This window comes from Electrophorus electricus, chromosome 5 (genome assembly GCF_041902795.1).
Source record: "Electrophorus electricus isolate QZ-2024a chromosome 5, ASM4190279v1, whole genome shotgun sequence".
NCBI lineage: Eukaryota > Metazoa > Chordata > Actinopteri > Gymnotiformes > Gymnotidae > Electrophorus > Electrophorus electricus.
The window spans coordinates 20,923,372-20,945,919 of NC_137501.1; the positions used below are offsets into that span (position 1 = coordinate 20,923,372).

At 40.2% G+C, this 22,548-nt stretch overlaps 8 non-coding genes across 8 annotated transcripts; 6 read left to right on the forward strand and 2 right to left on the reverse strand.

Moving 5' to 3' along the window:
- Positions 1 to 2,653: 2,653 nt before the first annotated feature.
- Positions 2,654 to 2,740, forward strand: trnay-gua (transfer RNA tyrosine (anticodon GUA)). Its single transcript is given in 2 exon segments — positions 2,654 to 2,690; positions 2,705 to 2,740. It is a non-coding gene; the product is annotated as a tRNA-Tyr (tRNA).
- Positions 2,741 to 2,794: 54 nt separating this feature from the next.
- trnae-cuc (transfer RNA glutamic acid (anticodon CUC)) lies at positions 2,795 to 2,866 on the reverse strand. Its single transcript has one exon. It is a non-coding gene; the product is annotated as a tRNA-Glu (tRNA).
- Positions 2,867 to 6,164: 3,298 nt separating this feature from the next.
- trnay-gua (transfer RNA tyrosine (anticodon GUA)) lies at positions 6,165 to 6,251 on the forward strand. The gene is given in 2 exon segments: positions 6,165 to 6,201; positions 6,216 to 6,251. It is a non-coding gene; the product is annotated as a tRNA-Tyr (tRNA).
- Positions 6,252 to 9,677: 3,426 nt separating this feature from the next.
- On the forward strand, positions 9,678 to 9,764 carry trnay-gua (transfer RNA tyrosine (anticodon GUA)). The gene is given in 2 exon segments: positions 9,678 to 9,714; positions 9,729 to 9,764. It is a non-coding gene; the product is annotated as a tRNA-Tyr (tRNA).
- Positions 9,765 to 9,818: 54 nt separating this feature from the next.
- On the reverse strand, positions 9,819 to 9,890 carry trnae-cuc (transfer RNA glutamic acid (anticodon CUC)). Its single transcript has one exon. It is a non-coding gene; the product is annotated as a tRNA-Glu (tRNA).
- A 3,300-nt stretch (positions 9,891 to 13,190) lies between these two features.
- On the forward strand, positions 13,191 to 13,277 carry trnay-gua (transfer RNA tyrosine (anticodon GUA)). Its single transcript is given in 2 exon segments — positions 13,191 to 13,227; positions 13,242 to 13,277. It is a non-coding gene; the product is annotated as a tRNA-Tyr (tRNA).
- Positions 13,278 to 16,703: 3,426 nt separating this feature from the next.
- On the forward strand, positions 16,704 to 16,790 carry trnay-gua (transfer RNA tyrosine (anticodon GUA)). Its single transcript is given in 2 exon segments — positions 16,704 to 16,740; positions 16,755 to 16,790. It is a non-coding gene; the product is annotated as a tRNA-Tyr (tRNA).
- A 3,426-nt stretch (positions 16,791 to 20,216) lies between these two features.
- Positions 20,217 to 20,303, forward strand: trnay-gua (transfer RNA tyrosine (anticodon GUA)). The gene is given in 2 exon segments: positions 20,217 to 20,253; positions 20,268 to 20,303. It is a non-coding gene; the product is annotated as a tRNA-Tyr (tRNA).
- The last annotated feature ends 2,245 nt before the right edge of the window (positions 20,304 to 22,548 follow it).

The following is a 22,548-nucleotide window of genomic DNA, read 5'->3' on the forward strand; positions in this document are numbered from 1 at the left end:
TACTGCTCAGACAGGCAGATTACAGGCACACAACAATTTGCATAGTGCCAGCACTGTACTGCTGACATCACTCCTCATTGCTGCACCAAGACAGTGCAGGCAGCAGCTAGAACACCTGCCAACAGATTAACTTTCAACATTTTGTAAACCATACTTCCGTATTTTAGTGAGCGCTTTACAGATTAGAGATTTCTCAGATTGTGTATCATTAGCAGAGCTGTACTGGGGTGCGGAACAAAAGCAAATGATGGTAGATATCGATAAAATTGCAGACATTGTAAGAGACCATGACACCAACACACAGGATGAAATTTATTTCTGTGAACTGATTTATTTCATGAACATCCACAAGCTCATGCTAATAACAATTCTATGTAAGCTGTATATTGTCAAAACAATAAAATGGTGCAAGTTAAAGGGCACCTACTATACCCCCTTTAAAACAAGTTAACACAGTTCCATGAGGTCTAAATAAAATGTATGTGACATCCTTGGATTAAAATACCACAAGGATCAAGCACCACTCCACCCTTTTCTAAATAGCCTTGTTCAGTGTCTGTTCCTTTAAATGATAATGAGCCAAAGATGAATCTGTTTTTACCCAGAGAAAAGCAGCAGAAATAAAGACTACTATGCCTTTGTGTTGCAGTTATTTGACTAATTTCCTCCTTTACTAATATTTATTCCTGGCACTCTGCTTGCTACATAATTTCTTAAATAGGTAATAAAATGAACAGTGAGAACTCAAACAGGAGCCTTTCTGACCATGTTGTCTGTGCACTCTCAAAAAATGCCTCCTTTAACTGACCCATCATTTATGCAATATCATACACCCAGCCAGATATTGCTCAGACCACACCCACCAATCACAGCACTCATTCTCTTAGCCCGTGCCAACCACTCTGAATTATCACCTGCACCCATCCCTTATTTTTCTCCACTGAATTTAATCCCCACAAATGCCCAAGTTGTATGGATGGCCGTCTGATGCCAGTTAGAGATGTTGGTAATCCTGCTGCTTTCTTCACTGAATATTTTTTTTATCCTTGTTTTGCCTTTTGCAAATAAAATTATTTCCTCATTTTGCCTTCATCCTGTTTTAGAATATCAAAGTAGATCAGTCAGACAACAATTTATTTACTATCATTAATATATTTAAGATAGCATACAGCCTATGTATCCTTCAGCGGAGTGGGTTGTTAGTATTGTTGCCTCTATGTGCGAGGGTTTGAGTCCCTATCTGGGTGAAGTTCCCATACTCTGCTTGTGCTGTGCAGCATTACTCGGATGGTAGCGCAGCAGACTTTTACTCTGAGGGTGTAGGGTTCACGTGCAAGTGAAAACAGGATGTACTTTCTCATATCTTTCTGTTCGCTTCCTTTTGTACACACTACAGGCTGTGCCCTAGAGAAGCTTGAATGAATCTTCAACATTCACACTTGTGCTGACTGTTAGCTAATGCATCAGGGAAGCAATTTTGGAACAAAAGCAGACTTTTACTCTGAGGGTGTAGGGTTCACGTCCCTGTGCAAGTGAAAACATTGCTACTTTGCCACTAAAGTGTGCTTATGAACTTGCATTGAATACCTCTTGATCAAATCAAGAATCAGGACCCTGCTAACTAAACTGACCTTTCACATTTCTATCCTTTCCCCCATCTGTGACAATGTGTGTTGGCTGTTATCCCAAGTTAGGCTAGCTAGTTCTCTTAGCAAGGAGTAAATGTTAAGATCCTGCTTACTTTATAAAATCAAGACTTCTGAGCCTATCCTTTTTGACTTACTGAGATCATTCTGATAGCAAGTTCATTGCACCTTGTGTACTTGTAGTGCGGGCAGCAGTTTCAATATAGGCTGAGAGAAGGAGCAGACTTGTTCTAGTCACATAATCCTTTAACATTTAAACAACAGAAGCTTGTCAGTGGAGGTTGTACTTTCTCATACATTTCTGTTCGCTTCCTTTGTACACAATACAGACTGATGCTTGAATGAATCTTCAACATTCACACTTGTGCTGACTGTTAGCTAATGCATTAGGGAAGCAATTTTGGAACAAACCTTTGAGGCAATCGTTTTTCAGGTAAATTGTCTGTATTCAGGCGAAGACATGTGCATGTTCAAGTCCTTGCCCTCTACTTCATTCTTTGCACTTGACTGAGAAAGACCTGACATTGCGTAATGCCATTGCTTAATCGAGGGCCAAAACAACAGCAATCTTGGTTATCAAAGACTCACTCCACCCTGAACAAAGCCTCTTCACTTAGAAGCCATGATAAAACCTCCAGCGCAGCAGGTGAGGAAAAATCGATCCTTTCAAGAGGTTTTATATTCCACAGGCAGTTTGACATCTCAATGCGTTCCACATGAAAGCAATTTTCTTTCCATATGTGCACATTGCACTTTTAATGTTTCTGATATTTCAGCCACTCGTTTTTCTCTCTACATGAAACACTTTAAAAAGTTTTTTATAAAAGCACTGCATGTTATTCTGACCAGTTATTTCCTTTCTCCATTCATGTACACAAAGTCCAGTATGCATCTAAATGTCATCAGAAGAGATATGTCAAATGAACGTTACAATTTAAACATTCACAACTGGCTGTGTTTCTTGCCAACAAACTGGTGTTTGGACCTTTGGGACACCGTCTGTGTTACCTTCGATAGCTCAGGTGGTAGAGCGGAGGACTGTAGAAGTTAAAGCAGTTATCCTTAGGCCGTTGGTTCAAATCCGACTCGAAGGAAGTTGATGTTTTCACGTGTAATTTTCCATTTTAAGGTAGGAAAAACATAGATCATTCCCCGACCGGGAATCGAACCCGGGCCGCGGCGGTGAGAGCGCCGAATCCTAGCCACTAGACCACCAGGGACAAAGCGTTAGTTTCCTCATGACACCAACATTTTTCAAAGTCTGCACTCCTACTATACGGATGACATTTGGATGCATACTGGCTTTGGTATGCATGTGAGGAAACAGGCCATAAAGCGAGTTATTCATCTTTCTTTTTGTTCAAAAAAAAAGATGAAGTTTGCAAGAGTCAAAGCTCTTTTTTTACCATCTGGGATCATTCAAGAAAAGTGGGAATGCTAGTGTCACTAACACATGGAAAGAGCTGTTAATGTAATGTCTCGTACACACAGGGAGAACAATTCAGGCAGAACTAAAGGGGCACCCAGCCCTCGAGCAAACCTGTATTCTGGGTGAGTGGAGATGATGTATGGTCCCCTATTCTCACCACCTGTGTTTTATTGGTAAAAAAAAGTCTCTAATCCGTGGATAGTTCCATACTGTAGGAGGATTAAATTTAAAAATAAATCCACAAAATATCAACAAATTACATCTTAACATATGTATTAGGATGTTTTAGGTGGCACAGAAACTTAAACTGCAATTTTTGGCCGGATATAAGTATGGCAAGAAAACTGCACACATCCCCTATATCTGTCACTACACATACAGATACAACCCTCCCCAAACCTTACTACTGTTCCTAGAGGGTCCACACTAACAAGAATGTACTGCTCAGACAGGCAGATTACAGGCACACAACAATTTGCATAGTGCCAGCACTGTACTGCTGACATCACTCCTCATTGCTGCACCAAGACAGTGCAGGCAGCAGCTAGAACACCTGCCAACAGATTAACTTTCAACATTTTGTAAACCATACTTCCGTATTTTAGTGAGCGCTTTACAGATTAGAGATTTCTCAGATTGTGTATCATTAGCAGAGCTGTACTGGGGTGCGGAACAAAAGCAAATGATGGTAGATATCGATAAAATTGCAGACATTGTAAGAGACCATGACACCAACACACAGGATGAAATTTATTTCTGTGAACTGATTTATTTCATGAACATCCACAAGCTCATGCTAATAACAATTCTATGTAAGCTGTATATTGTCAAAACAATAAAATGGTGCAAGTTAAAGGGCACCTACTATACCCCCTTTAAAACAAGTTAACACAGTTCCATGAGGTCTAAATAAAACGTATGTGACATCCTTGGATTAAAATACCACAAGGATCAAGCACCACTCCACCCTTTTCTAAATAGCCTTGTTCAGTGTCTGTTCCTTTAAATGATAATGAGCCAAAGATGAATCTGTTTTTACCCAGAGAAAAGCAGCAGAAATAAAGACTACTATGCCTTTGTGTTGCAGTTATTTGACTAATTTCCTCCTTTACTAATATTTATTCCTGGCACTCTGCTTGCTACATAATTTCTTAAATAGGTAATAAAATGAACAGTGAGAACTCAAACAGGAGCCTTTCTGACCATGTTGTCTGTGCACTCTCAAAAAATGCCTCCTTTAACTGACCCATCATTTATGCAATATCATACACCCAGCCAGATATTGCTCAGACCACACCCACCAATCACAGCACTCATTCTCTTAGCCCGTGCCAACCACTCTGAATTATCACCTGCACCCATCCCTTATTTTTCTCCACTGAATTTAATCCCCACAAATGCCCAAGTTGTATGGATGGCCGTCTGATGCCAGTTAGAGATGTTGGTAATCCTGCTGCTTTCTTCACTGAATATTTTTTTTATCCTTGTTTTGCCTTTTGCAAATAAAATTATTTCCTCATTTTGCCTTCATCCTGTTTTAGAATATCAAAGTAGATGTCAGACAACAGTTTATTTACTATCATTAATATATTTAAGATAGCATACAGCCTATGTATCCTTCAGCGGAGTGGGTTGTTAGTATTGTTGCCTCTATGTGCGAGGGTTTGAGTCCCTATCTGGGTGAAGTTCCCATACTCTGCTTGTGCTGTGCAGCATTACTCGGATGGTAGCGCAGCAGACTTTTACTCTGAGGGTGTAGGGTTCACGTGCAAGTGAAAACAGGATGTACTTTCTCATATCTTTCTGTTCGCTTCCTTTTGTACACACTACAGGCTGTGCCCTAGAGATGCTTGAATGAATCTTCAACATTCACACTTGTGCTGACTGTTAGCTAATGCATCAGGGAAGCAATTTTGGAACAAAAGCAGACTTTTACTCTGAGGGTGTAGGGTTCACGTCCCTGTGCAAGTGAAAACATTGCTACTTTGCCACTAAAGTGTGCTTATGAACTTGCATTGAATACCTCTTGATCAAATCAAGAATCAGGACCCTGCTAACTAAACTGACCTTTCACATTTCTATCCTTTCCCCCATCTGTGACAATGTGTGTTGGCTGTTATCCCAAGTTAGGCTAGCTAGTTCTCTTAGCAAGGAGTAAATGTTAAGATCCTGCTTACTTTATAAAATCAAGACTTCTGAGCCTATCCTTTTTGACTTACTGAGATCATTCTGATAGCAAGTTCATTGCACCTTGTGTACTTGTAGTGCGGGCAGCAGTTTCAATATAGGCTGAGAGAAGGAGCAGACTTGTTCTAGTCACATAATCCATTAACATTTAAACAACAGAAGCTTGTCAGTGGAGGTTGTACTTTCTCATACATTTCTGTTCGCTTCCTTTGTACACAATACAGACTGATGCTTGAATGAATCTTCAACATTCACACTTGTGCTGACTGTTAGCTAATGCATTAGGGAAGCAATTTTGGAACAAACCTTTGAGGCAATCGTTTTTCAGGTAAATTGTCTGTATTCAGGCGAAGACATGTGCATGTTCAAGTCCTTGCCCTCTACTTCATTCTTTGCACTTGACTGAGAAAGACCTGACATTGCGTAATGCCATTGCTTAATCGAGGGCCAAAACAACAGCAATCTTGGTTATCAAAGACTCACTCCACCCTGAACAAAGCCTCTTCACTTAGAAGCCATGATAAAACCTCCAGCGCAGCAGGTGAGGAAAAATCGATCCTTTCAAGAGGTTTTATATTCCACAGGCAGTTTGACATCTCAATGCGTTCCACATGAAAGCAATTTTCTTTCCATATGTGCACATTGCACTTTTAATGTTTCTGATATTTCAGCCACTCGTTTTTCTCTCTACATGAAACACTTTAAAAAGTTTTTTATAAAAGCACTGCATGTTATTCTGACCAGTTATTTCCTTTCTCCATTCATGTACACAAAGTCCAGTATGCATCTAAATGTCATCAGAAGAGATATGTCAAATGAACGTTACAATTTAAACATTCACAACTGGCTGTGTTTCTTGCCAACAAACTGGTGTTTGGACCTTTGGGACACCGTCTGTGTTACCTTCGATAGCTCAGGTGGTAGAGCGGAGGACTGTAGAAGTTAAAGCAGTTATCCTTAGGCCGTTGGTTCAAATCCGACTCGAAGGAAGTTGATGTTTTCACGTGTAATTTTCCATTTTAAGGTAGGAAAAACATAGATCATTTCCCGACCGGGAATCGAACCCCGGCCGCGGCGGTGAGAGCGCCGAATCCTAGCCACTAGACCACAAGGGACAAAGCGTTAGTTTCCTCATGACACCAACATTTTTCAAAGTCTGCACTCCTACTATACGGATGACATTTGGATGCATACTGGCTTTGGTATGCATGTGAGGAAACAGGCCATAAAGCGAGTTATTCATCTTTCTTTTTGTTCAAAAAAAAAGATGAAGTTTGCAAGAGTCAAAGCTCTTTTTTTACCATCTGGGATCATTCAAGAAAAGTGGGAATGCTAGTGTCACTAACACATGGAAAGAGCTGTTAATGTAATGTCTCGTACACACAGGGAGAACAATTCAGGCAGAACTAAAGGGGCACCCAGCCCTCGAGCAAACCTGTATTCTGGGTGAGTGGAGATGATGTATGGTCCCCTATTCTCACCACCTGTGTTTTATTGGTAAAAAAAAGTCTCTAATCCGTGGATAGTTCCATACTGTAGGAGGATTAAATTTAAAAATAAATCCACAAAATATCAACAAATTACATCTTAACATATGTATTAGGATGTTTTAGGTGGCACAGAAACTTAAACTGCAATTTTTGGCCGGATATAAGTATGGCAAGAAAACTGCACACATCCCCTATATCTGTCACTACACATACAGATACAACCCTCCCCAAACCTTACTACTGTTCCTAGAGGGTCCACACTAACAAGAATGTACTGCTCAGACAGGCAGATTACAGGCACACAACAATTTGCATAGTGCCAGCACTGTACTGCTGACATCACTCCTCATTGCTGCACCAAGACAGTGCAGGCAGCAGCTAGAACACCTGCCAACAGATTAACTTTCAACATTTTGTAAACCATACTTCCGTATTTTAGTGAGCGCTTTACAGATTAGAGATTTCTCAGATTGTGTATCATTAGCAGAGCTGTACTGGGGTGCGGAACAAAAGCAAATGATGGTAGATATCGATAAAATTGCAGACATTGTAAGAGACCATGACACCAACACACAGGATGAAATTTATTTCTGTGAACTGATTTATTTCATGAACATCCACAAGCTCATGCTAATAACAATTCTATGTAAGCTGTATATTGTCAAAACAATAAAATGGTGCAAGTTAAAGGGCACCTACTATACCCCCTTTAAAACAAGTTAACACAGTTCCATGAGGTCTAAATAAAATGTATGTGACATCCTTGGATTAAAATACCACAAGGATCAAGCACCACTCCACCCTTTTCTAAATAGCCTTGTTCAGTGTCTGTTCCTTTAAATGATAATGAGCCAAAGATGAATCTGTTTTTACCCAGAGAAAAGCAGCAGAAATAAAGACTACTATGCCTTTGTGTTGCAGTTATTTGACTAATTTCCTCCTTTACTAATATTTATTCCTGGCACTCTGCTTGCTACATAATTTCTTAAATAGGTAATAAAATGAACAGTGAGAACTCAAACAGGAGCCTTTCTGACCATGTTGTCTGTGCACTCTCAAAAAATGCCTCCTTTAACTGACCCATCATTTATGCAATATCATACACCCAGCCAGATATTGCTCAGACCACACCCACCAATCACAGCACTCATTCTCTTAGCCCGTGCCAACCACTCTGAATTATCACCTGCACCCATCCCTTATTTTTCTCCACTGAATTTAATCCCCACAAATGCCCAAGTTGTATGGATGGCCGTCTGATGCCAGTTAGAGATGTTGGTAATCCTGCTGCTTTCTTCACTGAATATTTTTTTTATCCTTGTTTTGCCTTTTGCAAATAAAATTATTTCCTCATTTTGCCTTCATCCTGTTTTAGAATATCAAAGTAGATCAGTCAGACAACAATTTATTTACTATCATTAATATATTTAAGATAGCATACAGCCTATGTATCCTTCAGCGGAGTGGGTTGTTAGTATTGTTGCCTCTATGTGCGAGGGTTTGAGTCCCTATCTGGGTGAAGTTCCCATACTCTGCTTGTGCTGTGCAGCATTACTCGGATGGTAGCGCAGCAGACTTTTACTCTGAGGGTGTAGGGTTCACGTGCAAGTGAAAACAGGATGTACTTTCTCATATCTTTCTGTTCGCTTCCTTTTGTACACACTACAGGCTGTGCCCTAGAGAAGCTTGAATGAATCTTCAACATTCACACTTGTGCTGACTGTTAGCTAATGCATCAGGGAAGCAATTTTGGAACAAAAGCAGACTTTTACTCTGAGGGTGTAGGGTTCACGTCCCTGTGCAAGTGAAAACATTGCTACTTTGCCACTAAAGTGTGCTTATGAACTTGCATTGAATACCTCTTGATCAAATCAAGAATCAGGACCCTGCTAACTAAACTGACCTTTCACATTTCTATCCTTTCCCCCATCTGTGACAATGTGTGTTGGCTGTTATCCCAAGTTAGGCTAGCTAGTTCTCTTAGCAAGGAGTAAATGTTAAGATCCTGCTTACTTTATAAAATCAAGACTTCTGAGCCTATCCTTTTTGACTTACTGAGATCATTCTGATAGCAAGTTCATTGCACCTTGTGTACTTGTAGTGCGGGCAGCAGTTTCAATATAGGCTGAGAGAAGGAGCAGACTTGTTCTAGTCACATAATCCTTTAACATTTAAACAACAGAAGCTTGTCAGTGGAGGTTGTACTTTCTCATACATTTCTGTTCGCTTCCTTTGTACACAATACAGACTGATGCTTGAATGAATCTTCAACATTCACACTTGTGCTGACTGTTAGCTAATGCATTAGGGAAGCAATTTTGGAACAAACCTTTGAGGCAATCGTTTTTCAGGTAAATTGTCTGTATTCAGGCGAAGACATGTGCATGTTCAAGTCCTTGCCCTCTACTTCATTCTTTGCACTTGACTGAGAAAGACCTGACATTGCGTAATGCCATTGCTTAATCGAGGGCCAAAACAACAGCAATCTTGGTTATCAAAGACTCACTCCACCCTGAACAAAGCCTCTTCACTTAGAAGCCATGATAAAACCTCCAGCGCAGCAGGTGAGGAAAAATCGATCCTTTCAAGAGGTTTTATATTCCACAGGCAGTTTGACATCTCAATGCGTTCCACATGAAAGCAATTTTCTTTCCATATGTGCACATTGCACTTTTAATGTTTCTGATATTTCAGCCACTCGTTTTTCTCTCTACATGAAACACTTTAAAAAGTTTTTTATAAAAGCACTGCATGTTATTCTGACCAGTTATTTCCTTTCTCCATTCATGTACACAAAGTCCAGTATGCATCTAAATGTCATCAGAAGAGATATGTCAAATGAACGTTACAATTTAAACATTCACAACTGGCTGTGTTTCTTGCCAACAAACTGGTGTTTGGACCTTTGGGACACCGTCTGTGTTACCTTCGATAGCTCAGGTGGTAGAGCGGAGGACTGTAGAAGTTAAAGCAGTTATCCTTAGGCCGTTGGTTCAAATCCGACTCGAAGGAAGTTGATGTTTTCACGTGTAATTTTCCATTTTAAGGTAGGAAAAACATAGATCATTCCCCGACCGGGAATCGAACCCGGGCCGCGGCGGTGAGAGCGCCGAATCCTAGCCACTAGACCACCAGGGACAAAGCGTTAGTTTCCTCATGACACCAACATTTTTCAAAGTCTGCACTCCTACTATACGGATGACATTTGGATGCATACTGGCTTTGGTATGCATGTGAGGAAACAGGCCATAAAGCGAGTTATTCATCTTTCTTTTTGTTCAAAAAAAAAGATGAAGTTTGCAAGAGTCAAAGCTCTTTTTTTACCATCTGGGATCATTCAAGAAAAGTGGGAATGCTAGTGTCACTAACACATGGAAAGAGCTGTTAATGTAATGTCTCGTACACACAGGGAGAACAATTCAGGCAGAACTAAAGGGGCACCCAGCCCTCGAGCAAACCTGTATTCTGGGTGAGTGGAGATGATGTATGGTCCCCTATTCTCACCACCTGTGTTTTATTGGTAAAAAAAAGTCTCTAATCCGTGGATAGTTCCATACTGTAGGAGGATTAAATTTAAAAATAAATCCACAAAATATCAACAAATTACATCTTAACATATGTATTAGGATGTTTTAGGTGGCACAGAAACTTAAACTGCAATTTTTGGCCGGATATAAGTATGGCAAGAAAACTGCACACATCCCCTATATCTGTCACTACACATACAGATACAACCCTCCCCAAACCTTACTACTGTTCCTAGAGGGTCCACACTAACAAGAATGTACTGCTCAGACAGGCAGATTACAGGCACACAACAATTTGCATAGTGCCAGCACTGTACTGCTGACATCACTCCTCATTGCTGCACCAAGACAGTGCAGGCAGCAGCTAGAACACCTGCCAACAGATTAACTTTCAACATTTTGTAAACCATACTTCCGTATTTTAGTGAGCGCTTTACAGATTAGAGATTTCTCAGATTGTGTATCATTAGCAGAGCTGTACTGGGGTGCGGAACAAAAGCAAATGATGGTAGATATCGATAAAATTGCAGACATTGTAAGAGACCATGACACCAACACACAGGATGAAATTTATTTCTGTGAACTGATTTATTTCATGAACATCCACAAGCTCATGCTAATAACAATTCTATGTAAGCTGTATATTGTCAAAACAATAAAATGGTGCAAGTTAAAGGGCACCTACTATACCCCCTTTAAAACAAGTTAACACAGTTCCATGAGGTCTAAATAAAACGTATGTGACATCCTTGGATTAAAATACCACAAGGATCAAGCACCACTCCACCCTTTTCTAAATAGCCTTGTTCAGTGTCTGTTCCTTTAAATGATAATGAGCCAAAGATGAATCTGTTTTTACCCAGAGAAAAGCAGCAGAAATAAAGACTACTATGCCTTTGTGTTGCAGTTATTTGACTAATTTCCTCCTTTATTAATATTTATTCCTGGCACTCTGCTTGCTACATAATTTCTTAAATAGGTAATAAAATGAACAGTGAGAACTCAAACAGGAGCCTTTCTGACCATGTTGTCTGTGCACTCTCAAAAAATGCCTCCTTTAACTGACCCATCATTTATGCAATATCATACACCCAGCCAGATATTGCTCAGACCACACCCACCAATCACAGCACTCATTCTCTTAGCCCGTGCCAACCACTCTGAATTATCACCTGCACCCATCCCTTATTTTTCTCCACTGAATTTAATCCCCACAAATGCCCAAGTTGTATGGATGGCCGTCTGATGCCAGTTAGAGATGTTGGTAATCCTGCTGCTTTCTTCACTGAATATTTTTTTTATCCTTGTTTTGCCTTTTGCAAATAAAATTATTTCCTCATTTTGCCTTCATCCTGTTTTAGAATATCAAAGTAGATCAGTCAGACAACAATTTATTTACTATCATTAATATATTTAAGATAGCATACAGCCTATGTATCCTTCAGCGGAGTGGGTTGTTAGTATTGTTGCCTCTATGTGCGAGGGTTTGAGTCCCTATCTGGGTGAAGTTCCCATACTCTGCTTGTGCTGTGCAGCATTACTCGGATGGTAGCGCAGCAGACTTTTACTCTGAGGGTGTAGGGTTCACGTGCAAGTGAAAACAGGATGTACTTTCTCATATCTTTCTGTTCGCTTCCTTTTGTACACACTACAGGCTGTGCCCTAGAGATGCTTGAATGAATCTTCAACATTCACACTTGTGCTGACTGTTAGCTAATGCATCAGGGAAGCAATTTTGGAACAAAAGCAGACTTTTACTCTGAGGGTGTAGGGTTCACGTCCCTGTGCAAGTGAAAACATTGCTACTTTGCCACTAAAGTGTGCTTATGAACTTGCATTGAATACCTCTTGATCAAATCAAGAATCAGGACCCTGCTAACTAAACTGACCTTTCACATTTCTATCCTTTCCCCCATCTGTGACAATGTGTGTTGGCTGTTATCCCAAGTTAGGCTAGCTAGTTCTCTTAGCAAGGAGTAAATGTTAAGATCCTGCTTACTTTATAAAATCAAGACTTCTGAGCCTATCCTTTTTGACTTACTGAGATCATTCTGATAGCAAGTTCATTGCACCTTGTGTACTTGTAGTGCGGGCAGCAGTTTCAATATAGGCTGAGAGAAGGAGCAGACTTGTTCTAGTCACATAATCCATTAACATTTAAACAACAGAAGCTTGTCAGTGGAGGTTGTACTTTCTCATACATTTCTGTTCGCTTCCTTTGTACACAATACAGACTGATGCTTGAATGAATCTTCAACATTCACACTTGTGCTGACTGTTAGCTAATGCATTAGGGAAGCAATTTTGGAACAAACCTTTGAGGCAATCGTTTTTCAGGTAAATTGTCTGTATTCAGGCGAAGACATGTGCATGTTCAAGTCCTTGCCCTCTACTTCATTCTTTGCACTTGACTGAGAAAGACCTGACATTGTGTAATGCCATTGCTTAATCGAGGGCCAAAACAACAGCAATCTTGGTTATCAAAGACTCACTCCACCCTGAACAAAGCCTCTTCACTTAGAAGCCATGATAAAACCTCCAGCGCAGCAGGTGAGGAAAAATCGATCCTTTCAAGAGGTTTTATATTCCACAGGCAGTTTGACATCTCAATGCGTTCCACATGAAAGCAATTTTCTTTCCATATGTGCACATTGCACTTTTAATGTTTCTGATATTTCAGCCACTCGTTTTTCTCTCTACATGAAACACTTTAAAAAGTTTTTTATAAAAGCACTGCATGTTATTCTGACCAGTTATTTCCTTTCTCCATTCATGTACACAAAGTCCAGTATGCATCTAAATGTCATCAGAAGAGATATGTCAAATGAACGTTACAATTTAAACATTCACAACTGGCTGTGTTTCTTGCCAACAAACTGGTGTTTGGACCTTTGGGACACCGTCTGTGTTACCTTCGATAGCTCAGGTGGTAGAGCGGAGGACTGTAGAAGTTAAAGCAGTTATCCTTAGGCCGTTGGTTCAAATCCGACTCGAAGGAAGTTGATGTTTTCACGTGTAATTTTCCATTTTAAGGTAGGAAAAACATAGATCATTTCCCGACCGGGAATCGAACCCCGGCCGCGGCGGTGAGAGCGCCGAATCCTAGCCACTAGACCACAAGGGACAAAGCGTTAGTTTCCTCATGACACCAACATTTTTCAAAGTCTGCACTCCTACTATACGGATGACATTTGGATGCATACTGGCTTTGGTATGCATGTGAGGAAACAGGCCATAAAGCGAGTTATTCATCTTTCTTTTTGTTCAAAAAAAAAGATGAAGTTTGCAAGAGTCAAAGCTCTTTTTTTACCATCTGGGATCATTCAAGAAAAGTGGGAATGCTAGTGTCACTAACACATGGAAAGAGCTGTTAATGTAATGTCTCGTACACACAGGGAGAACAATTCAGGCAGAACTAAAGGGGCACCCAGCCCTCGAGCAAACCTGTATTCTGGGTGAGTGGAGATGATGTATGGTCCCCTATTCTCACCACCTGTGTTTTATTGGTAAAAAAAAGTCTCTAATCCGTGGATAGTTCCATACTGTAGGAGGATTAAATTTAAAAATAAATCCACAAAATATCAACAAATTACATCTTAACATATGTATTAGGATGTTTTAGGTGGCACAGAAACTTAAACTGCAATTTTTGGCCGGATATAAGTATGGCAAGAAAACTGCACACATCCCCTATATCTGTCACTACACATACAGATACAACCCTCCCCAAACCTTACTACTGTTCCTAGAGGGTCCACACTAACAAGAATGTACTGCTCAGACAGGCAGATTACAGGCACACAACAATTTGCATAGTGCCAGCACTGTACTGCTGACATCACTCCTCATTGCTGCACCAAGACAGTGCAGGCAGCAGCTAGAACACCTGCCAACAGATTAACTTTCAACATTTTGTAAACCATACTTCCGTATTTTAGTGAGCGCTTTACAGATTAGAGATTTCTCAGATTGTGTATCATTAGCAGAGCTGTACTGGGGTGCGGAACAAAAGCAAATGATGGTAGATATCGATAAAATTGCAGACATTGTAAGAGACCATGACACCAACACACAGGATGAAATTTATTTCTGTGAACTGATTTATTTCATGAACATCCACAAGCTCATGCTAATAACAATTCTATGTAAGCTGTATATTGTCAAAACAATAAAATGGTGCAAGTTAAAGGGCACCTACTATACCCCCTTTAAAACAAGTTAACACAGTTCCATGAGGTCTAAATAAAACGTATGTGACATCCTTGGATTAAAATACCACAAGGATCAAGCACCACTCCACCCTTTTCTAAATAGCCTTGTTCAGTGTCTGTTCCTTTAAATGATAATGAGCCAAAGATGAATCTGTTTTTACTCAGAGAAAAGCAGCAGAAATAAAGACTACTATGCCTTTGTGTTGCAGTTATTTGACTAATTTCCTCCTTTACTAATATTTATTCCTGGCACTCTGCTTGCTACATAATTTCTTAAATAGGTAATAAAATGAACAGTGAGAACTCAAACAGGAGCCTTTCTGACCATGTTGTCTGTGCACTCTCAAAAAATGCCTCCTTTAACTGACCCATCATTTATGCAATATCATACAGCCAGCCAGATATTGCTCAGACCACACCCACCAATCACAGCACTCATTCTCTTAGCCCGTGCCAACCACTCTGAATTATCACCTGCACCCATCCCTTATTTTTCTCCACTGAATTTAATCCCCACAAATGCCCAAGTTGTATGGATGGCCGTCTGTTGCCAGTTAGAGATGTTGGTAATCCTGCTGCTTTCTTCACTGAATATTTTTTTTATCCTTGTTTTGCCTTTTGCAAATAAAATTATTTCCTCATTTTGCCTTCATCCTGTTTTAGAATATCAAAGTAGATCAGTCAGACAACAATTTATTTACTATCATTAATATATTTAAGATAGCATACAGCCTATGTATCCTTCAGCGGAGTGGGTTGTTAGTATTGTTGCCTCTATGTGCGAGGGTTTGAGTCCCTATCTGGGTGAAGTTCCCATACTCTGCTTGTGCTGTGCAGCATTACTCGGATGGTAGCGCAGCAGACTTTTACTCTGAGGGTGTAGGGTTCACGTGCAAGTGAAAACAGGATGTACTTTCTCATATCTTTCTGTTCGCTTCCTTTTGTACACACTACAGACTGTGCCCTAGAGATGCTTGAATGAATCTTCAACATTCACACTTGTGCTGACTGTTAGCTAATGCATCAGGGAAGCAATTTTGGAACAAAAGCAGACTTTTACTCTGAGGGTGTAGGGTTCACGTCCCTGTGCAAGTGAAAACATTGCTACTTTGCCACTAAAGTGTGCTTATGAACTTGCATTGAATACCTCTTGATCAAATCAAGAATCAGGACCCTGCTAACTAAACTGACCTTTCACATTTCTATCCTTTCCCCCATCTGTGACAATGTGTGTTGGCTGTTATCCCAAGTTAGGCTAGCTAGTTCTCTTAGCAAGGAGTAAATGTTAAGATCCTGCTTACTTTATAAAATCAAGACTTCTGAGCCTATCCTTTTTGACTTACTGAGATCATTCTGATAGCAAGTTCATTGCACCTTGTGTACTTGTAGTGCGGGCAGCAGTTTCAATATAGGCTGAGAGAAGGAGCAGACTTGTTCTAGTCACATAATCCATTAACATTTAAACAACAGAAGCTTGTCAGTGGAGGTTGTACTTTCTCATACATTTCTGTTCGCTTCCTTTGTACACAATACAGACTGATGCTTGAATGAATCTTCAACATTCACACTTGTGCTGACTGTTAGCTAATGCATTAGGGAAGCAATTTTGGAACAAACCTTTGAGGCAATCGTTTTTCAGGTAAATTGTCTGTATTCAGGCGAAGACATGTGCATGTTCAAGTCCTTGCCCTCTACTTCATTCTTTGCACTTGACTGAGAAAGACCTGACATTGTGTAATGCCATTGCTTAATCGAGGGCCAAAACAACAGCAATCTTGGTTATCAAAGACTCACTCCACCCTGAACAAAGCCTCTTCACTTAGAAGCCATGATAAAACCTCCAGCGCAGCAGGTGAGGAAAAATCGATCCTTTCAAGAGGTTTTATATTCCACAGGCAGTTTGACATCTCAATGCGTTCCACATGAAAGCAATTTTCTTTCCATATGTGCACATTGCACTTTTAATGTTTCTGATATTTCAGCCACTCGTTTTTCTCTCTACATGAAACACTTTAAAAAGTTTTTTATAAAAGCACTGCATGTTATTCTGACCAGTTATTTCCTTTCTCCATTCATGTACACAAAGTCCAGTATGCATCTAAATGTCATCAGAAGAGATATGTCAAATGAACGTTACAATTTAAACATTCACAACTGGCTGTGTTTCTTGCCAACAAACTGGTGTTTGGACCTTTGGGACACCGTCTGTGTTACCTTCGATAGCTCAGGTGGTAGAGCGGAGGACTGTAGAAGTTAAAGCAGTTATCCTTAGGCCGTTGGTTCAAATCCGACTCGAAGGAAGTTGATGTTTTCACGTGTAATTTTCCATTTTAAGGTAGGAAAAACATAGATCATTTCCCGACCGGGAATCGAACCCCGGCCGCGGCGGTGAGAGCGCCGAATCCTAGCCACTAGACCACAAGGGACAAAGCGTTAGTTTCCTCATGACACCAACATTTTTCAAAGTCTGCACTCCTACTATACGGATGACATTTGGATGCATACTGGCTTTGGTATGCATGTGAGGAAACAGGCCATAAAGCGAGTTATTCATCTTTCTTTTTGTTCAAAAAAAAAGATGAAGTTTGCAAGAGTCAAAGCTCTTTTTTTACCATCTGGGATCATTCAAGAAAAGTGGGAATGCTAGTGTCACTAACACATGGAAAGAGCTGTTAATGTAATGTCTCGTACACACAGGGAGAACAATTCAGGCAGAACTAAAGGGGCACCCAGCCCTCGAGCAAACCTGTATTCTGGGTGAGTGGAGATGATGTATGGTCCCCTATTCTCACCACCTGTGTTTTATTGGTAAAAAAAAGTCTCTAATCCGTGGATAGTTCCATACTGTAGGAGGATTAAATTTAAAAATAAATCCACAAAATATCAACAAATTACATCTTAACATATGTATTAGGATGTTTTAGGTGGCACAGAAACTTAAACTGCAATTTTTGGCCGGATATAAGTATGGCAAGAAAACTGCACACATCCCCTATATCTGTCACTACACATACAGATACAACCCTCCCCAAACCTTACTACTGTTCCTAGAGGGTCCACACTAACAAGAATGTACTGCTCAGACAGGCAGATTACAGGCACACAACAATTTGCATAGTGCCAGCACTGTACTGCTGACATCACTCCTCATTGCTGCACCAAGACAGTGCAGGCAGCAGCTAGAACACCTGCCAACAGATTAACTTTCAACATTTTGTAAACCATACTTCCGTATTTTAGTGAGCGCTTTACAGATTAGAGATTTCTCAGATTGTGTATCATTAGCAGAGCTGTACTGGGGTGCGGAACAAAAGCAAATGATGGTAGATATCGATAAAATTGCAGACATTGTAAGAGACCATGACACCAACACACAGGATGAAATTTATTTCTGTGAACTGATTTATTTCATGAACATCCACAAGCTCATGCTAATAACAATTCTATGTAAGCTGTATATTGTCAAAACAATAAAATGGTGCAAGTTAAAGGGCACCTACTATACCCCCTTTAAAACAAGTTAACACAGTTCCATGAGGTCTAAATAAAACGTATGTGACATCCTTGGATTAAAATACCACAAGGATCAAGCACCACTCCACCCTTTTCTAAATAGCCTTGTTCAGTGTCTGTTCCTTTAAATGATAATGAGCCAAAGATGAATCTGTTTTTACTCAGAGAAAAGCAGCAGAAATAAAGACTACTATGCCTTTGTGTTGCAGTTATTTGACTAATTTCCTCCTTTACTAATATTTATTCCTGGCACTCTGCTTGCTACATAATTTCTTAAATAGGTAATAAAATGAACAGTGAGAACTCAAACAGGAGCCTTTCTGACCATGTTGTCTGTGCACTCTCAAAAAATGCCTCCTTTAACTGACCCATCATTTATGCAATATCATACACCCAGCCAGATATTGCTCAGACCACACCCACCAATCACAGCACTCATTCTCTTAGCCCGTGCCAACCACTCTGAATTATCACCTGCACCCATCCCTTATTTTTCTCCACTGAATTTAATCCCCACAAATGCCCAAGTTGTATGGATGGCCGTCTGATGCCAGTTAGAGATGTTGGTAATCCTGCTGCTTTCTTCACTGAATATTTTTTTTATCCTTGTTTTGCCTTTTGCAAATAAAATTATTTCCTCATTTTGCCTTCATCCTGTTTTAGAATATCAAAGTAGATCAGTCAGACAACAATTTATTTACTATCATTAATATATTTAAGATAGCATACAGCCTATGTATCCTTCAGCGGAGTGGGTTGTTAGTATTGTTGCCTCTATGTGCGAGGGTTTGAGTCCCTATCTGGGTGAAGTTCCCATACTCTGCTTGTGCTGTGCAGCATTACTCGGATGGTAGCGCAGCAGACTTTTACTCTGAGGGTGTAGGGTTCACGTGCAAGTGAAAACAGGATGTACTTTCTCATATCTTTCTGTTCGCTTCCTTTTGTACACACTACAGGCTGTGCCCTAGAGAAGCTTGAATGAATCTTCAACATTCACACTTGTGCTGACTGTTAGCTAATGCATCAGGGAAGCAATTTTGGAACAAAAGCAGACTTTTACTCTGAGGGTGTAGGGTTCACGTCCCTGTGCAAGTGAAAACATTGCTACTTTGCCACTAAAGTGTGCTTATGAACTTGCATTGAATACCTCTTGATCAAATCAAGAATCAGGACCCTGCTAACTAAACTGACCTTTCACATTTCTATCCTTTCCCCCATCTGTGACAATGTGTGTTGGCTGTTATCCCAAGTTAGGCTAGCTAGTTCTCTTAGCAAGGAGTAAATGTTAAGATCCTGCTTACTTTATAAAATCAAGACTTCTGAGCCTATCCTTTTTGACTTACTGAGATCATTCTGATAGCAAGTTCATTGCACCTTGTGTACTTGTAGTGCGGGCAGCAGTTTCAATATAGGCTGAGAGAAGGAGCAGACTTGTTCTAGTCACATAATCCATTAACATTTAAACAACAGAAGCTTGTCAGTGGAGGTTGTACTTTCTCATACATTTCTGTTCGCTTCCTTTGTACACAATACAGACTGATGCTTGAATGAATCTTCAACATTCACACTTGTGCTGACTGTTAGCTAATGCATTAGGGAAGCAATTTTGGAACAAACCTTTGAGGCAATCGTTTTTCAGGTAAATTGTCTGTATTCAGGCGAAGACATGTGCATGTTCAAGTCCTTGCCCTCTACTTCATTCTTTGCACTTGACTGAGAAAGACCTGACATTGTGTAATGCCATTGCTTAATCGAGGGCCAAAACAACAGCAATCTTGGTTATCAAAGACTCACTCCACCCTGAACAAAGCCTCTTCACTTAGAAGCCATGATAAAACCTCCAGCGCAGCAGGTGAGGAAAAATCGATCCTTTCAAGAGGTTTTATATTCCACAGGCAGTTTGACATCTCAATGCGTTCCACATGAAAGCAATTTTCTTTCCATATGTGCACATTGCACTTTTAATGTTTCTGATATTTCAGCCACTCGTTTTTCTCTCTACATGAAACACTTTAAAAAGTTTTTTATAAAAGCACTGCATGTTATTCTGACCAGTTATTTCCTTTCTCCATTCATGTACACAAAGTCCAGTATGCATCTAAATGTCATCAGAAGAGATATGTCAAATGAACGTTACAATTTAAACATTCACAACTGGCTGTGTTTCTTGCCAACAAACTGGTGTTTGGACCTTTGGGACACCGTCTGTGTTACCTTCGATAGCTCAGGTGGTAGAGCGGAGGACTGTAGAAGTTAAAGCAGTTATCCTTAGGCCGTTGGTTCAAATCCGACTCGAAGGAAGTTGATGTTTTCACGTGTAATTTTCCATTTTAAGGTAGGAAAAACATAGATCATTTCCCGACCGGGAATCGAACCCCGGCCGCGGCGGTGAGAGCGCCGAATCCTAGCCACTAGACCACAAGGGACAAAGCGTTAGTTTCCTCATGACACCAACATTTTTCAAAGTCTGCACTCCTACTATACGGATGACATTTGGATGCATACTGGCTTTGGTATGCATGTGAGGAAACAGGCCATAAAGCGAGTTATTCATCTTTCTTTTTGTTCAAAAAAAAAGATGAAGTTTGCAAGAGTCAAAGCTCTTTTTTTACCATCTGGGATCATTCAAGAAAAGTGGGAATGCTAGTGTCACTAACACATGGAAAGAGCTGTTAATGTAATGTCTCGTACACACAGGGAGAACAATTCAGGCAGAACTAAAGGGGCACCCAGCCCTCGAGCAAACCTGTATTCTGGGTGAGTGGAGATGATGTATGGTCCCCTATTCTCACCACCTGTGTTTTATTGGTAAAAAAAAGTCTCTAATCCGTGGATAGTTCCATACTGTAGGAGGATTAAATTTAAAAATAAATCCACAAAATATCAACAAATTACATCTTAACATATGTATTAGGATGTTTTAGGTGGCACAGAAACTTAAACTGCAATTTTTGGCCGGATATAAGTATGGCAAGAAAACTGCACACATCCCCTATATCTGTCACTACACATACAGATACAACCCTCCCCAAACCTTACTACTGTTCCTAGAGGGTCCACACTAACAAGAATGTACTGCTCAGACAGGCAGATTACAGGCACACAACAATTTGCATAGTGCCAGCACTGTACTGCTGACATCACTCCTCATTGCTGCACCAAGACAGTGCAGGCAGCAGCTAGAACACCTGCCAACAGATTAACTTTCAACATTTTGTAAACCATACTTCCGTATTTTAGTGAGCGCTTTACAGATTAGAGATTTCTCAGATTGTGTATCATTAGCAGAGCTGTACTGGGGTGCGGAACAAAAGCAAATGATGGTAGATATCGATAAAATTGCAGACATTGTAAGAGACCATGACACCAACACACAGGATGAAATTTATTTCTGTGAACTGATTTATTTCATGAACATCCACAAGCTCATGCTAATAACAATTCTATGTAAGCTGTATATTGTCAAAACAATAAAATGGTGCAAGTTAAAGGGCACCTACTATACCCCCTTTAAAACAAGTTAACACAGTTCCATGAGGTCTAAATAAAACGTATGTGACATCCTTGGATTAAAATACCACAAGGATCAAGCACCACTCCACCCTTTTCTAAATAGCCTTGTTCAGTGTCTGTTCCTTTAAATGATAATGAGCCAAAGATGAATCTGTTTTTACTCAGAGAAAAGCAGCAGAAATAAAGACTACTATGCCTTTGTGTTGCAGTTATTTGACTAATTTCCTCCTTTACTAATATTTATTCCTGGCACTCTGCTTGCTACATAATTTCTTAAATAGGTAATAAAATGAACAGTGAGAACTCAAACAGGAGCCTTTCTGACCATGTTGTCTGTGCACTCTCAAAAAATGCCTCCTTTAACTGACCCATCATTTATGCAATATCATACACCCAGCCAGATATTGCTCAGACCACACCCACCAATCACAGCACTCATTCTCTTAGCCCGTGCCAACCACTCTGAATTATCACCTGCACCCATCCCTTATTTTTCTCCACTGAATTTAATCCCCACAAATGCCCAAGTTGTATGGATGGCCGTCTGATGCCAGTTAGAGATGTTGGTAATCCTGCTGCTTTCTTCACTGAATATTTTTTTTATCCTTGTTTTGCCTTTTGCAAATAAAATTATTTCCTCATTTTGCCTTCATCCTGTTTTAGAATATCAAAGTAGATCAGTCAGACAACAATTTATTTACTATCATTAATATATTTAAGATAGCATACAGCCTATGTATCCTTCAGCGGAGTGGGTTGTTAGTATTGTTGCCTCTATGTGCGAGGGTTTGAGTCCCTATCTGGGTGAAGTTCCCATACTCTGCTTGTGCTGTGCAGCATTACTCGGATGGTAGCGCAGCAGACTTTTACTCTGAGGGTGTAGGGTTCACGTGCAAGTGAAAACAGGATGTACTTTCTCATATCTTTCTGTTCGCTTCCTTTTGTACACACTACAGGCTGTGCCCTAGAGAAGCTTGAATGAATCTTCAACATTCACACTTGTGCTGACTGTTAGCTAATGCATCAGGGAAG